Below are 18,245 nucleotides of genomic sequence, written 5' to 3' on the forward strand. Positions count from 1 at the left end.
GAATCGCTTATCCTCTTCCAAAGCCAAAATTACCATAGACTGAGCTTTGGATTTTTTTTTTATTCTTTCTTGTCCTTTGAAAAACCACAAGTGTCTCCAGTATGTGCTTGCTATGGGACAAATTATCCTGACTCTTCTGATGTTGGAAAATATTGTAATATTCTCAAAATGGAAACCATAGCATGTGCAGGTGAATTTGCCAGATATATTCTTTCACCTGACATTTGGTCTTGTAGAACCATTTTTTCCAAAAAGGCAACAAAAAATGAGTCATGTTTGGGGGTGTAAGAGAGCTTTCATAGCAGTGGCAACATCTCTACCCAAGGGTCTTACGAAAGACAAATTGGTCTCTCAAATTCTGAGAATCATGGAGCTACAGTACTCCCGCAATACAAAATCATCACTAACAATGGAAATTCATATTTTGAGTGGTTTACAATATTAAGGTTGGCAACACCCTCCTAGGGTATTCCTTGGGCAAGACTTGACAGCGTTGGCTGTGCATCCATCCCTTCCTTGAACCAAGAGAAAAGAAGATGGGGCCTAATTCCTCCTGATCTTACCCAGGGAACCTCCCCTCCTTGTTTCCTTTAACACGTAGAAGTCCAGGACCCCCTGTGCAGATGGCACCAACCTGAACCCTCCCACGTCACGTAGAATTGAATTTAAAATTATCGTCCTCTGGTCAACTTTGCAACATGTAACCTTAATACTGTGCAACTGGGAAGAACATGAGACCTAGAGCCTGACTCCTTGACTTAGTTATTCGCAGACACAATAGCTCTCTGAACCTGTTCTCTTGCCTACACATGTAAAGCCTGTCCACCCACCATGTCCTTGCATGCTAAACTATACAGTATAGATGCCAATTATTACTAATAGCAATAGTAGCTAAATAAACTAAAATTACCACAGTACAAACCATTTAGTGCATCTCACTGTTGTCTCTTCTCATCTTTAACTTCATGAGTAAATAGATTTATAGATTTGTAACCCTGTTAGATACAAAATTTTATATTTACTTTCTTACCATTTAATAAGGAGTTCCACATTCCTACCTAGAGTTTTTATTGATTTCTCTTAATATCTAAATGCAGTTCCATCAAACAGGTCAGTATGCTTTCTTGGTATATAGTTTTTTTATATATATATATAAAGATTTATTTATTAAGCCAGCACTGTGGCATAGCCACTGCCTGCAGTGCCAGCATTCCATGTGGGTGCCGATTCATGTCCCAGCTGCTCTGCTTCTGATCCAGCTCTCTCATATGGCCTGGGAAAGCAGTGGAAGATGGTCCAAGTCCTTGAGCCCCTGCACCCATGTGGGAGACTGGGAAGAAGCTCCTGGCTCCTGGAATCGGATGGGCGCAGCTCCAGCCGTTGCAGCCAACGTGGGAGTGAACCAGCAGATGGAAGACCTCTCTTTCTCTGCCTCTGCCTCTCTCTTAACTGCCTTTCAAATAAATAAATCTTTAAAAAAATAGAATAGAATTTATTTATTGGAAAGGCATAGTTACAGAGAGACAGAGAGAGTGAGGTTTTCCACCTGCTGGTTGAATCCTCAGCTGGCCACAACAGCTGAAGCTGCGCTGATCTGAAGCCAAGACCTTCTTCTGGGTCTCCCACCTGGGTCCAGGGGCCCAAGGACTGCTTTCCCAGGCCATAGCAGGGAGCTGGATGGGAAGTAGAGCAGCCGGAACTTGAACTGGTACGCATATGGGTTGCCAGCACTACAGGTGGCAGCTTTACCTGCCAACATTACCCGCCCCAGTATGTAGATTTACAACACAGAACGTGCCCATGTGGCTCTACCTATTCTCAAAACCACAGGTATTGGAAAAGCCATGTTTTCCACGTAGGAGTAGCACAAAAAGCCAATTCTCAGAAGGAAAGAATACAGCAGCCATGGTTGTAACACAGAACAAGAGGTAGAATGTTCAATTGTGAGTTGCTGCAAGATTTTTGGTCCTCTGATGCACTGATCTCTGGGTTTCATGGAGCCTTACAGTAAGACTTCTCTTTTGCGTATATCCCAGAGTGGATTCCTATGTTTCCTGTACCCAAAAAGACCTCAACTAACACAGTTGGCCTGTATTTGTGTCATCCCAGCTGCTTTAATCAGACACAGCCAAGGGAACAGAGCCAGGCTCAAGGCCCCCCAGGAAGTGTGTATTAGAGGCCCTGCACAGGGGGACAAGGTCATTCACTGCTTTGCTCCCAAATCTGCTCCATGACTTTGGCCCGGCAAGGGGACAGGGCGCTCAGGGAGCCTTCAAGAGGTGAGCTGAAGTGGACAGGGAGGCACTGGATGTTGCTGTCCCTGGGGAGCAGAGTCTTCAGTTTATGTAGTTTACCTGACCTTGACATCTGTCATTGGATGGAAAGACAACTGATTAGGTGGACGCTGAGCAGATGCATTCCCAAAGCCCCACTCCAGGTGGCCAAGGTGTATGGAGCATCAGAGAGTCATGTGAGAGACAAAAGGATTAAGAAATACAGTACAGACTCACCTGACTTCCTAAAACTCCCTGGTCCCCAGATGGCAGTCTGGTGCAGAAGAAATGACACTGCTTTGTAGCCAGACACATCTTTGGCTCCCAGCCCTACAATCAATAATAATAACAGAAGAAGGAGCAGAGAAAGAATGAGGAAGAGGGGAGGGGTTGGAGGAAAAGGAAAAGGGGAAGAAAAACAAGGAAAACCAGAGCAGCACCAGCGAGAGCTAACACGTTGATCATTTACTACGTGACAGGAACATTGGATTCCTTCATCTTGTTTGCACATAAGAACCAGGGCTTAGAGAAGTATCAGCTTGCTCAAGGTCAGTCAAGCTTTGAAAGTGTGAGGGGAGACATCCAAACCCCAATTCTTGACCACAGTACACACTCTCAACCCCTCTCATTGCCCACATATCATCTCTGTAGCAAGGAAATTGACATCTTTGAGCCTCAGGATCCTTACATTTAAAATGTGAGAGTACCTACATTGTGGGTTGCTGGGAGATTAGAAGAAATTATATAAGGCATCTGACACTAATTTGTAGATATTAAATACATGGTGGCGGAGTTATCATCACCATCATCAGTACTACCTAAAGAACCATTAAGTAGGGGCCAGTGTTGTGGCTTAATGGGTAAAGCCGGCGCCTGCGTTATCAGCATCTCATATGGGCACCAATTCGAATCCTGGCTGTTCCACTTCCAATCCAGCTCCCTGCTAATGCTGCTAGGGAAAACAGCAGAAGATGGCTTAAGCACTTGGGCCCCTGCAGCCACGTGACAGACCAGGAAGAAGCTCCTGGCTCCTGGCTTCAGTCTGGTTCAGCCCTGGCTGTTGTAGCCATTTGGAGACTGAACCAGTGAATAGAACATCTCTTTCTGTCTCTATCTCTCTCTCCCTCTCTGTCTATAATTCTGACTTTCAAATAAATAAAATCTTTAAAAATGAAAAATAACCATTAAATATCGGGAGATGACTATAATGTACTATCATTATAAATGTGATCAGTATCACAATTGTTACATTAGCCAATATCCCATGAGTTCATCTTTTAGTCTATTACTCCTAATCCTTTCATCATGCCTCTGGAACCCCCAGCTATCAGCCATCCATCTGGGTCAATCGGATGACAGACCACTACACTCATGCAGTATCATCATATAAAGGATTGCTTATAGGAGCATTCTCCCCAACCAGGAACACATCTCCTGTTCTATGTGTTCACCAGATCTATCCCTTATCTCCCTCCCCATTAGAACCAGTTTGAATCATTCCTTTCTCCCATTCCACTCTGTTCATACATACAAAGGTATTTCAAAAAATTCATGGAGAGTGCAAATTATGAAAAAAATCTTGTGCATGCATTTCAAATTTCTGCACTAAAATCTTTTAATTTCATTTATTCCACAAATTTTTCAAAGTAACATTTTACAACTAGCTTTTCTATTTAGTCTGGACACACAGGTCATTGCAATCTATCAGACAGATTTGCTGGTCCATGTTGACTGTGTTGACCCAACAATCCAATCAAGAGAATATTTTGTGCATTAGACAGTCCTGTAGGCTTGAGGACACAAACTCTGTCTTATTCTCAGCCCCAGTGGCTGGCAGACACTCCAGCAACAGGGTGAGCTCAGTGTCTGAGGGGTAAACAGTCAACAGCTCTACCCCTATGCAGGCTCTGTTTTTGAAACACGGTTCCCTGGAGCATAGGATTGGTTTTAAAGGGGTTCACCACGTTAATGAGCACTCTCGAAACAGAGTATGCCAAATCCCCTGAGAATACTCAAGCCAGGATTCTGACCAATTAGCTTCAAACTTTGGCATTCTCCTGATTGCAGTATGGATTGAGCCAGGACATTGGCTCTCATGCCCCTCCTCCTGCCTCTGCTCCTCCTGCACAACTTCCTGCTTCCTAAATAGCATGGAGGAAATAGCGGAGACCTCCGGATCAATGCCAGGAGGGCAGAAAGTCCAGCTTGGCAGAGGCTTCAGCGCTCACAGCTGCACCCTCTGTGGAGGGGAAGCTTGTGTGGGCAAGACCAGGACCTCTGGGGAACAGGCCGGCACCTGCATCACCAGACTGCCATGCCCAGATGGTGCCACCAGCCAGATCCCTTATCCAGCATGAACTTTGTTGATCACCAGCTCTGACCCTTTTGATTGGGTATTTGATCGTATCTCAGGGGAAGTATGGCAACATAAAGGTCTCCAGGAAGGAAAAAAACAACGCACACTAGGAGGACAGGAGAATGGGAAAGGGCGATGTTATCTGAATATGATTACCTGTTCTTGCGAAGCCCAGCAGCTTCAGGGAGAGGCAGAGATTACTAGCCATTTATGAAGTCTCAAATTAATAAAAACACTGGCTGCATCTGAAGATTTAAAGGAAAGATATGTGCTTCTTAATCACACAACCAGGAACCAGGCGGTGCCCCACTCCGCCTGCATTTAACCGGAAATTGCTTGATACCAGGCATGCTTAGCAAAGGGCGGTGTCACCCATGCCCAGAAGAGCTCCGGGATACCACCAGGCACAGGAGTGCAGAGACACAGGTTTTCAATGTGCTGAGATCACAGCAGAAGGAGCACCTGGGAGGGATGAGGGAAAAGCAAACGCAGACCAAAGACTGGTACCGTGGGTGGTGTTTGAGGTAGGCCGCTGCCTTAAGGCAGACATGCATGAGCTGGATTTTAAAGGCTGAAGAGCAGATTCCGGTGGGAAGTAGAGAGAAAGGCTGGAGAGGAGTTGACAATAGAACACAGAAAGAAAGCACAGCCTGGGTGGAAGGAATTGCAAAACAAAGCTTGGCCCAAGCCAGTGGTTTCCAAACCTTGCTTCTCTTCAGAAGAGCAGCCTCTGCTCACACAGAGCCTTGATCAAAGGCGAACACAGCCTCTCAACACGAAGCAGAATGGGCTCCTCCCCCCACGCCACCTGCTCTGCTGCCCTTTGCCACCTCGCACACAGTGGTCCTTAAGGGGGAGTCCCCTGGAGCCCCAGGGCTACACAAGCAGACTTAGTAAACAATTGAACTAAGCAGTACAAATTCTGGATTTGCAGTGCTTCAATCCAGAATTGGGATGGCCTCAGAAAGTTTCAATAATTTCCAGCTGTGCCGCGTCCTTCCGGGTTTCACTCCCATGGTCAAATCTGACAGCTTCATTCTTTCTGTGAAGGTGTGTAAAGTTGCCCTCATGAGTACCTCCTGCAAAACCAGATGCGTAGAATTCCATCTCCCCTCGGTCTGCACACACATTGCAAACAAGCATCTGTCTTCCCCTGCAATTGCGCCCACCACAGCCCACAGAGCTGGTTTAATAACACACCTACAAGTGCTCAGTCTGTGCAGCGTGGTTGTTCTGAGCCGCTCACAGCTGTGGCAGCACAGAGCGGGTATTTTCTCGGAGATAACCTGGTGAATGCAAACCATGCCTCCAAGTCCTGGCTTGAAGTTGTGGTTCAAGATGATCTATTCCAGGGCTTCCCTAACCATGGTGCTCCTTAAAACTCCAGATTCTCAGGATTCTGGGTCTTGTTCTTCCAAGACCAGTGACATTACAGTCAACCAGGAGCTTGTCAGAAAATGCAGACTTCCTGAGCCCCAGCCCAGACCTTTTGAATAAGAACAGGCATTAGGCAAGACCCCAGGGCATTCTTGCTCCCATCAAAGTGTGAAAGGTACCCTGTTCTGGGATGAGGAAGTCTATTTCCCCCAACAAGTGCCCTGGAGGGAAGAGCTTGTGATTAGACAAGTTGGAACACTGTTGCTCTACACCTCTCTTCATGAATCTCTCTCCACTAAGCCCAGGCCACCCAAACCACAGTCAACAACCTAAAGTGAGGTATTTGGGGTGAGCACTGTGGCTAGCAAGCTAAGCTGCAGCCTCCCATACCAGCATCCCATATAGGTGTCAGTTTGAGTCCCGGCTACTTCACTTCTGATCTAGCTCGCTGTTAATGGCCTGGGAAGGCAGCAGAGGATGGCCCAAGTGTTTGGATCCCTGCATCCACATGGGAGACCTGAAAGAGGCTCCTGGCTCCTGGGTTCAGCCTGGCCCAGCCCTGGCCATTGTAGCCATTTGGGGAGTGGACCAGCAGATGGAGAATCTCTCTGTCTTTCCCTCTCTAACTCTGTCTTTCAAATAAATGAATAAATCTTTAATAAAAAGAAAGGGAATATTGAATATAAGATTATACCCCCCAAAGCCTCATTGAAAGAAAAAGGAGACTGCCTGTAAAATCCACTCATGTTGGGAGGGTCTTATTCCACAGCCACATTTCATATGGCCAGGCGTTTAGGGGTTCTGCAGCACTCAGGCTGCCAATAATCCAGTCCGGCCAGTTTCCATGTGGCATCTCCCTGGCCCACCCCTGCTGTAACCCACTTCCCTTGGCACCACCATGTCTACAGGATGGTGCCACTGGTGCCAGAGCAACTGGTTTTGGAACCTCACAGACATTTATTCTGCAAGCACAGAGTCGGGGGTACCACCACACTCACTTGTGGCCAACGCCGACCCAACCCCGTTCCCCACCGCGAGACCACCACCCCAGTGGAAGGGAACCCCTGTGCCACCCACCTTTTCATTGCTCACGTTCCTGGTATAGAGCCTGTTCTATCATCAGCGGGGCTCTTCCCCTGAGAGAAGTGGGACCTTACTGGGCTAAGCCTCTTGTCACCACTTCCTTTCCCTTGGATTGGTTCCCTCTCAGGAGGCTCCCAGACATCACACAGTCAGCCAGATGTGCAAGGGTTCCAGAGAGGGGACACCACATGGCCTTAACCCAAATGCCTACAACATTCGTCAGTGCTGTGTACAGTCTGCAAGTCTGTTTTGTGCTCTGGGCTCTATGAATCTCAGTCCACCTGATATCATATTAGCCTTGCCTTACAGACTTAGTATCCCCACATTCCTGATAAGAAAAATGAGATTTCTTTAAAAAAAGATTTATTTATTTATAAACACAGAGTGACACCGAGAGAGAGGTCTTCCATTTGCTGATTCACTCACCAAATGGCCACAATGGCTGAGGCTGGGCCAGGGTGAAGCCAGGAGCCAGGAATTCCATCAGGGTCTCCCCATGTGGGTGGCAGGGGCTCAAGTTCTTGGGCCATCTTCTGCTGCCTTCCCAGGTGCATTAGCAGGAAACTGGATTGGAAGCAGAGCAGCGGAAACTTGAGCCAGCACTCCGGTACAGGATGCCGGCTGCACAAACAGCTAACTTGCAGCACCACGACGCCAGCCCCAGGAAAATGAGGTTTCTAGGGGGGCAGTGTCTTGGCCTGTGCCAGACTCACAGCCCTTGTAGATCAGAAACCAAGTCTTTTTCATGGTTATGCATTCCCTGTTCCCAGTGTGTTCTTCAGCCTCTGCAGTTAGCTTGTACTAAGCAAAATGCCTGTTGAATAAAAATCGATGAATTGTGAATGTGAGCACAACCCACATTAGCAGTTTGGAGTGCAAACTGGGCCTTATGCTTTAAATCAGGCAAACTTACAGGGTCCCACCCTCCCAGAGCCCCAGGACCCCCAAGGTCGCCCGGGCCTCTTCCAGCCTAGCTCTTCCCAGGCCCCTGGCCCCAGCGCGCCACTCCTGCTGCAGCCAGCACAGCCCACAGGCCACGCTACTTTCAAGGCCGAGATGATCACCCACACACCAGCACCAGGCCCTGAGTGGCTGTGGGTGCGCTCGCATGGAAAGATTTTGACAGATGCAAACCGAGACACTAGCCACAGTGACTCCTGAGTGAGTGAGATTTGGCCTGGTTTCATTTTCTCTCTTCGACTTCCTGTAATTTCTGCCTCAAATTTTCAGTTTCTCTTTTTCCTCACTGTAAAAGTATACACAGCAGGATGACATGCAGCTACTGCACACATAGGTACAGAGTCGGAGAAACTTTCACAAACTGGACACATCTTTGTCGCCAGCACCTAAGTTAAGACCCTAAACACGCAGCTCCCAAGAAGGGCGCTTGGGCTCTCCCAAATGCCCTGGCCAGGGACACCGAGAGCCTGGCTTTGATCCTCAGAGATGGTTCCTGGCTTCGTTACTTTGTGGAAATGAATCTTTCAGCCTGGCTTTGTTCCCTCTCCAGGGCTCTGTGAGACTGGTGAGTGCAGATCACTCTCCCATCACCACTTACTGCTTTTCAAGCACATGTTTTCAAAGAGGAGGAAAGATCATCCCTTTCAGCCCTGCATCCCCAGGTCAGCAGTGCAGCCAGCACAGCCTGGACACACAGCTCAGACCTGACTCGGCCTCGCGCCTCTCCAGGGAGGGCTGTTTCACACCCTGAGCCTCAGTTTCTAACTTCGTGCAGTGGAGATCGTAATAGTTCCCTATAGCAGACACTGGTGGCTTCCACACTGCTTCCTGGGGGCCTCTGACTTCCACCAGTCCTTGGGCCATGGGAGCCACTTTGCAGGCGTAGAAGCAAGTGCCTGGGGGTTCATTCACTGGCCAGTGACCCAGGAGCAGAGGCAGGAAGTGCAGCTTACTCGCATGCAGGGGAGGTGAAAAGCACCCTCCTCCACGGCTCCACGGCGGCGTTTCCCCTTCTCTGCCGTTCTACCCTCCCCTCCTTTGCCAGTTTCCTCTGGAAGTTCTTCCTTCATGTTCCACATGCACAGGAATCGTCACAGACTCTGTTTCTGGGGACCCCGGACTCCTCAGCGTATACCTGGAGAGCTGTGTGTAAATCACCTGGAACTCGCACCTGTTAAATCTCTGCCCACGTCGGTGGCAGGCCGGCCTTGCTGTGTGGCGACACGCCTCGGATCATTAAATCCCCAGGGTTAGGAGGAACTGTAAATGTTCTCGACTCCTGGAGTCCTGAATTACCCGAGTTACTCCTCTCTCTCCCTGAAGAACATCGCAGGGGCTCCTAAGTGAGATAAGCAGGGACAGCAGGGCCCCGCACACCCAGAACTGCAGCTTTATTGTGCTGTAATCAGCGCAGCCATCTCGGGTGGAGAGGAAGCTGTGGAGAGCGGATATTAAAGCCACCGGCCGCTCTGAGCCTCTGCAGATCAGCAGGCAGATTCTGCCTGGTATTTTTTAGTTTTTTGTTTGTTTGTTTGTTTGTTTTAAGATTTATTTGACAAGCAGAGTGACACACAGAGATAGGGGGAGAGGCAGAACTAGACAAAGAGAAAGAGATCTTCCATCCACTGATTCACTTCCCAAATGACCACAGAGGCCAGGGCTGGGCCAGGTTCTAGCCAGGAGCTTGGTCTCCCACATGGATGGCATGGGTTCAGGTGCCTGGGCCATCTTTCACTGCATTTCCAGGAAGCTGGATTGGAAGTAGGGCAGCTGGGACTTGAACAGGTGCCATGATATAGGATGCCAGCATTGCAAGCAGCAGCTTAACCCACTACACCACAACTCAGGTCCCAACCCAACTGTTCTGTGCACCGTTTGCACCCCGCCCCTGCCCCAGCTGTGGGGAAGGCGCTCTGGCATTGGGCTAGTGGGCAACCCTCTGGGAATGAGTCAGCACCCCCTCTTCCTGGGAAGGAGATCTTCCTGCATCCTAAACTAAGAAATACAAGATATTAAAAATGCGGGGTGGTGGTGACATGGCAACTCATTGTTTTTGAATAATCCATGACATCGATCTGTGTCCTAACTGCAGGCTTTGGACTTGTTCCCCTTAGTGAGAAGGGGTTCTGGGGCCAGAGACTGACAAGAAGCAGTTGTTTAATATTAATAGTTGCCATCTCTGTGCCAGGCACTACCCATAAATGTTTAACAGTCTTTAAAGGGGGCCTGCTCCTCTCTGATTTACAGATGAGGAAACGGGGACTTCAGGACAGGAAAGCGTTGGCTTCAACCTCTGCAGCTCAGCCCCAGGCCCAGTTCTGTCAGCTTCCAGCACTGTGTTCTTAAGCAGAACTATTGCCAGGAATTTTGGTACAAAGGATGTTTTAGCCTCCTTTACTTTTGCCTCAAACTGGGAACTTTAAAACAACAGAAATCATTCCCTAACAGTTCTGGAAGCTAAAATCCATCTTCCACCTTCCCAGCTCCTGGCGGGGGCCAGCAATCATCTACATTCCTGGCCTAGCAGGTGCATCACTCCCACCCCTGCCTCTGTCAGCGCAGCTTTCTCCCCGTGAGCACATCTTCACATCACCCTCCCTCTTCTCATAAGGACGCCAGTGAGACTGGACTAAGGGAGCCTGCTACTCCAGTGGGAGCTCACTGAACTAATCACATCTGTAACAGTTCCCAGGTGCTAGGGGTGAGGACTTGGACACTTTTTTGGGTGGGGGGGGGGAGCGGGGAGAGGGAGATGCAATTCAACCCTTGTTGGAAGACAAGCAGCCAGCAAGTAACTTGGTTTCTAAACCAGGAATTCCAGAGTGATGGGGGGGGGGGACTTTTCCTCCTCCCCCATGGAGGGCACTCAATGCCTTTGACCTTGAATCTCCATCTCATCTTTGTTCACCTGCTACAAAGGAGAGGTTGCCAGAAGAGGCCAGCTTTCTCCCACACTGCAGCAGGAATAATGAAGAATAGGGCAGGAAGGGAGTTCAGTCTTCAAGCTGCAGCAGCCTCTAAATCGCAGAGTTCTGGGGCAAAACCTTTATGAACCTGCTCAGACTCTCTTAGAAAACACTTACTCCACACAGGATTCTCAGCTGTGAGCATGGAAATGAATTCTGAATGATTTTAGCTGAAAAGGAATCTATTTTAAAGATAGAGTCTAGGGGCTGGCGCCATGGCTCACTTGGTTAATCCTCCACCTGCAGCACCGGCATCCCATATGGGTGCCGGGTTCTAGTCCCAGTTGCTCCTCTTCCAGTCCAGCTCACTACTGTGGCCTGGGAAGGCAGTGGAGGATGGCCCATGTGCTTATGCCCCTGTACCCACATGGGAGACCGGGAGGAAGCACCTGGCTCCTAGCTTCAGATCGGCGTAGCTCCGGCCATGGCAGCCATTTGGAGAGTGAACCAACGGAAGGAAGACCTTTCTCTCTGTCTCTCTCTCTCACTGTCTAACTCATCTGTCAAATAAATAAATAAATAAAATGATAGAGTCTAGCTTACCCAATAACCAGGGAGGGTAGAGGAGGAGCTCAAATAGTAGGGTCAGTGCAGTCTAAGAGATGGTCAGAACTACAGCCAGAAACAAAACCAGCCCTAGGGAGACATCGGTGCCATGATGACGCCCACACCTTGGACGTTACTACTGCTGACACCACAATTACCGGCAAGGACTCTCTGCTGCCCCTGATTTTCCGGGCCATAAATTCCAGATTGAAAGTCATCGGTTGAACTTAAACCTAGGTCACACACTGAAGCTCTAGCTGCAAGGGAGTCTGGGGAGACCCAGATCCAGCTTTGTTACTTTCAATAAAGTAAGACAGCCACCACCTCCTACATTGAAATATGCACCAAGGAAGTCCACAAATACAGGAAGGAAGGTCAAACACTGGGCAAGCATGCAAGATAGCTCTTAGAGAAGATGCCAACCGCTTATCCAGAAGCAGAGGTAAGGCAGGGGAGTACAAACTAACACACTGCTCATAGACTGAAGATGTTGGTGCCAGAAGTCTCCGAGGGCCAGCGAGACACTGTAGGTTAGAGTTCTCTGCAGGCTGCACATGGGAGGCTGGCGACTGGCAGCTGGTGGGATCAGGGCTTTTTAAGGAAGATGTTATGAACAGACTAAAACCCACTGAACAGTACACATTAAAAGGGTGGATTTTAGCATACCATAGCTTATCTTCAATTAAAAGAACAGTCTCAAAAAGGGATCTGGCTCCTCAAGGTTATAGGAGAAAAAGGACTTGGGGTCACTGAAAAGTGCTAGCATGGGCACTGGGGCAGGTGTACCCCTCAGGGCCCCAGGTGCAGTCCCTCCCACACCCCGTGTTGGTGACAAGGTTTGAAAGGCAGGTGTTCGTCTGGGGACATGGCGTCCAGAAGGGCCAATATGTCAGTGGTGCCAAACACCCCATTTTCTTCTGGGAAAGTGTCTTATCCCTCTGCTCACTGGGGCACAGTAGGACGCCTTCCCAGCTTCTGCTCAGGCCACAGAAAGACAAAGTCTGGCAGACTGGTTTTCTACCTGAGGTGGAAACTTTTTTTTTTTTTTTAAATGAACTTATTTGGAGGCAGTAGGGGGACAAGGAATACAGAACCAGGACCAGAATCTGGATTATCCCAGAACCTGTGCCAGGGGCCGCCCCACCACTTCCTCTCCCTACATCTGAGAGGGCTTGTTGCCCTTTTGCAGGTGAGAAGCAGAGAGATTGTGACTGGCCTCTAGGCTGTGGGGCTTCAGAGCCCCTGACCCTCCCCGCCTCAGCTTCTGGTGGGGGCAGTTCAGGGAGGAAGGGCAGAGGTCAGGGGAGCTGAGAAAGAGTGACTTTTAGGGATGAGAGTGTTCAATTACAGGGTTTTATGGGGGTGCTTCCCCAGAACTTTAGCCAAGTCTGTCGTACAGACATCTTGGGTAAACAGGGACTTTTTTTTTCCCGGCAGAAGGTAATTTACTGGTTGATAAAAGACAGTAAGTTTCCCATTTGTATCTGTGCTGGCAGAAATAAAGGAACAGAGACCAGATTTAGAGACGGGAGCTTCCTAACAGAAGCCAGAAGCCAGAAGCCATAGCAAAATGTGAACTCGAGGTTGTAAAACCACCCTGGAACCCACAGGGGCTGCAGCTGTTCACGCCTGGATTGTAAGGGGCAGGGAGATCCCTGCACTATGCCGTTGCCACTTTTCTTACCCCCTCCCTTAGACTGGGGCCCTCTCAGGCCAGGATGCAAATACAATGTCCCTTAAAGTGTACGTCTTGCACATGCAGGAACTCCATAAATGCTTGTTGAATGAGTAAATTCAGAATTAAGGTCTCATGGGAACAGATCATTATGTGCCATAAATTCTATCTTCCCACAAGTCAAAGAACTGATTTCAGTGTTCAAGTGGGTGAGAAGTCAGAGGGCGGGCAGTTCAAGTCTGCACACCACGTGTCACAAATGGGCTTCTGTCAGTCCGTTCTTTCACCTTTCACATACATCCTTGTGGTCCCAAAATGGCTGCTGTACCTCTGGACATCACGCTCACTTCTAAAGGAGGAAGAAGGAAGCGAACAACGGTTTTCTCTGAGCCCGGCTTTAGTGAAAATGGAAGCTGCGTCCAGGAGCCTCTGTCTACTGGCCAGCATTGACTACAAGGGAGGCCAGGAAAGTGAAGAGAGGGAAACAAGGGGGAAAGGAGCTGACGGATAAGGCGACGAGAGCCAGTTTGCTATGCCTGAGAGAGGGAGAGTCCCCCTTGCCATTCTTTTCAGCCCAGATGGGGGTCTGTGTGGAAGGCAAGAATGGGTCCTATCACTGCCATGGTCCGGCTGCTCTGGGAGACAATGGCCGGGGCCTGCCAATGAGGAAACAGAGACTCACAGCGATGACCTCACCTCCAGTCCACAGCTGGGACTCAACTCTGACTCCGGGCCCCTGGCAGTCCCGGGTCTTTCTATTCCCCGGCCGGGCTGGGACCGTGGGGTTTCAGGCCCAGGGAGAGTCTGGACTGGACGGGAGACCCGAGCAGGCTCGCCTCCTGCTCGGCTGCTCCCCAGGCCCCTCCCTGGGAGAGCTGTGTGTGTTCCTTCTTGGGGACCAGGCCACACCAGGCCTTGCTGGCTGGCAGCGCACCCCGTCTGGCAGCAAGATCTGACATCAAACAAATTAAAGGCCTCTCAGCCCTGCCGCTCGGCTCCTGCCTCTCAGCCAGGGCTGGAAGGATGAGGCCAGGGCCAAGGGCGCTCTGACTCATCACTGGGGGCTGGCAGCTCCGCATAATGCAACCGTGACCTGGGGCAGCCCACACTCGCGCTGCCGGACGGCCCTCACCAGGGATGCCAACCGCGGTGGCTCCTGTGCCAGCTTCCCCACCACTGCACAATGCTGCATTATCAGACAGGCAGCCGAGTTGGGGGTGGGGGAGGCTCTGTGACTCACTACAGAAGACCCAGAGTCAGAAGGAGAGAGGGGAAGTGGCGGGGAGAGTACAGCCAGGACCAGAGCGGAGTGGGTTTTATTATCACAGTCTGCTCCCTCCACCCACAGCCCTGCATGTGAAACAGAAACACATCCACGAAGCAAACCTCACCTCTACGGCATCCAGCAAACTGTGACTTTCTCTCTGTGTCTCCCTCTCCCTCTCTGTGTTTTTTGGCAAATGCAGGTCATGACCCACAAAAGTGATGTCCTGTTTTGATGAGGGAGAGCCTGCGGTTAGAACTTAGCACATGGGCCTTGCAAGACAATTGAACTGGGTTTGAACTTGCTGGAGGGTGATTCCAGCCAAGAGACTGAGCCTCTGGCATGGGCTCTGTTTCCTAACCGCCAACACCGTCATCCCAGTTCCTGACCCCTCTTCTAGGCTGTGACGTGGCCTCCTGAGTGGCCTACCAGGCGCCCTGGGAGCCCTGCCTGCACCGTCCACCTGGGGCCTGCGGCATGTTTGTGAGCACAGGCGTGCCAGCCCTTGCTCAATAACTTCTGTGCTTTCTCTTTGATCTCAGGATGAAGACAAAGATCCCACCTTAGCTGGCAAAGCCAAGAAAGGCTGAGTGGTCTGGCGCCTGCCCACCTCTGCAGCCCTCTCCCCTTAACCATCCCCTTCCTCCCCCTCCAGCCAGTTCTCACAGCTCTTGCCACAGCCTGCTGAGTTCCTGCTGAAAACCTGGTCCTTTGCCTCATCATGCCTCAGCCCTCCCTGCCCGGACACGGGGCCTCTGCACTTGCTTTGGGGGGACACATGTTTACCTGGTTCACTCGTATCCATCCTTCCTTCAGATCCTGATGTAGAAGTCACCTTCTCGGGGCCACCGTTGTGGCACAGGTTAAGCCGCCACGTGCAACGACAGCATCCCTTACCAGAGTGCTGACCTGAGTCCCAGCTGCTCTGCTTGCCACCCATCCAGCTTCCTGCTGCTGTGCCGGGAAAGGCAGCAGATGCTGACCCAAGTACTTGGGCTCCTGTTATCCATGTGGAAGACAAGGATGGACTTCTAAGCTACTAACATTGGCCGGGCCCAGCCTTGGCTGTTGCAGCTATTTGAGGAGTCAACCAGCAGGTAGAAGACACCTGTGTGTGTCTCTGTGCGTGTCTGTGTGTTACTCTGCCTTTTGAGTAAGTAAATATTCTTTTTTTTAATTTTCTTTTTTTATTTTTTGACAGGCAGAGTGGACAGTGAGAGAGAGAGACACACAGAGAGAAAGGTCTTCCTTTGCCGTTGGTTCACCCTCCAATGGCCGCCGCGGCCGGCACACTGTGGCCGGCGCACTGCGCTGATCCGAAGGCAGGAGCCAGGTGCTTCTCCTGGTCTCCCATGGGGTGCAGGGCCCAAGCACTTGGGCCATCCTCCACTGCACTCCCTGGCCACAGCAGAGAGCTGGCCTGGAAGAGGGGCAACCGGGACAGAATCCAGCGCCCTGACCAGGACTAGAACCCGGTGTGCCGGCGCCGCAAGGCAGAGGATTAGCCTAGTGAGCCGTGGCGCCAGCATAAATATTCTTTTAAAGATTTATTTACTTATCTGAAACGCAGAGTTACAGAGAGGCAGAGGCAGAGAGAGAGAGGTTTTCCATCCGCTGGTTCACTCCCCAGTTAGCTGCAACAGCTGGAGTTGCACCAATCCGAAGCCAGGAGCCAGGAGCCTCCTCCAGGTCTCCCATGTGGATGCAGGGGCCCAAGGACTTGGGCCATCTTCTGCTGCTTTCCCAGTCCACAACAGAGAGCTGGATTGTAAATGGAGCAGCCGGGACTCGAACTGGTATCCATATGGGATGCCGGTACTGCAGATGGCAACTTTACCTGCTACACCACAGCACCAGCCCCTTAAGTAAATATTTTTTTAAAAAGTCACTTTTCCAGGAAAGCCATTGCAGACATCCCCAGCCCAGTCAAATTCCCCCAAATTGCCACTGGACTCCAGCCCCAAGCCCCATAGCACTTACCAGGGTTTCGGTTTCACAGTTACTCAGAGAGCTGTGGGCTTAACCCACTAGCCTGTAGATCAGGACTTCTCAGCCCCACTGCACATCAGAGACAGCTGGAGACATCTCAAAGAGGCAGAATCCCAACTCTCCTCCCCAGCTCCAGGAATTTCACTTCAGTCTCTCTGGGGCATGGCTTCAGCACTGTGCTTTTCAGAGACTTCTCGTGTACTTGTCTGGCCCAGAGCAAGATGAGACTCCAAGGCTCATGATGAAAGGGATGAGGTGGGCTTTCACGCCTCTAGTGGGCCCCAGCACCCAGCTCCAAGTCACATGGCCCCCACGCTTGTGAAAAGAGGGACAGGGGAGGGGGTGTTGGGGGAAGGGCACAGAAAGGAGAGAACAATGAGAGGAGTGAAGGAGAAGCAGGTAGAGCTGCTGGCTGAAATGCAAAAAATGCTTAAGGAATTTAGCACTCTTCCTGGCATGCAGTGCATACCCAGTGAGGGCCCGATACCATCTCTATCCACAAAGTCTGCTGTTAAGGCTAACTGGTCAGGAGGCCAGTGTTGTGATGCCACAGGTTAAGCAACACTGGCATCCCAAACTGGCGCCAGTTCAAGTCCCGGCTACTCCACTTCCAATCCAGCTCCCTGCTGATGTGCCTGGGAAAGCGGTAGAAGATGGCTCAATGCTTGGGCTCCTGCACCCACATGGGAGACCTGGATGGAGTTCCAGGCTCCTGCCTTTGCCCTGGCCCAGCCCTGGCAGTTGCAGTCATTTGGGGCTGAATCAGTGGTTGGAAGATTTCTGTCTCTCTCAGTCTTTCTCTCACTCTGCCTTTCCAGTAAATAAATAAATCTTAAATAAACAAAAATAAACACAGGTGCCTAACTGCTCAGAAAAGGGGAAGTGTATGGCACTGGGCCACCATGACCAGGGCTGTTTTAGAAGAGGTATTTTTAATTGGCTGAGTACTTTGGATGTAGTTCATCCCCCAGAGGTTCACACATTGTAGGCATGCTGGAAGCTGGAGCCTGAGATGCAGAGATGATCCGTGGCTCTCCACATGGCCCCTGGGAACCCAGGCGCCCTTAGAAAAGGGCTGCAAGAAGGTCAGTGTCAGGGGACAGAGGATGATAAAAGGGGAGGAGGAGAAAGAGAGAGAGAAAGAGTTCTACAACTTATTTATTTATTTGAGAAGCAGAGAGAGCTGTGATCTACTGGTTCTCTCCCCAGGCATCCACAACCACCAAGGCTGGGCTGGGATGAAGCCAGGCGCTGGAAACCCAATGTGGTTCTCCCCCAGGAGTGGCAAGAACCCAGTCACTCGAGCCATTCCTGCTGCTTCCCAGTGTGTGTGTCAGCAGGAATCTAATCGGGAGCTGAAGCCAGGTGTCCAACCCAAGTACTCTGGTATGGGATGTAGGCATCTTAACTGCTGGGTACGATGCCAGGACATGAAAGAGAGTTGAAGATCTCTATTTCCAGTTTCCAAGAAGGGCATGGATCTGCAAGCCCACAAGTGCTGGAGGCCAACAGAAACTGGGAAAGACAGTGAATAAATTCTCCCCAGTGTCTGAAGGAGCCCTGACCTGTGGGCACCTTGACCTTAGCCCCGTGGGACCCATCCCAGACTTCTGACCTACACAACCATAGCACAGTGGATCTATGTTTTTCTGAGCCATGCAAAGTCCATGGCAACTGTGTTTCTGCATCGTTAGGAAACTCACCCAGTTCCTCACTGCCTTCACCTCTTAACAGGTCTCCCCGGACTGCCTCGCAG

This window comes from Oryctolagus cuniculus, chromosome 18 (assembly GCF_051225735.1).
Source record: "Oryctolagus cuniculus isolate XC-2025 breed Fujian yellow rabbit chromosome 18, ASM5122573v1, whole genome shotgun sequence".
Lineage (NCBI taxonomy): Eukaryota > Metazoa > Chordata > Mammalia > Lagomorpha > Leporidae > Oryctolagus > Oryctolagus cuniculus.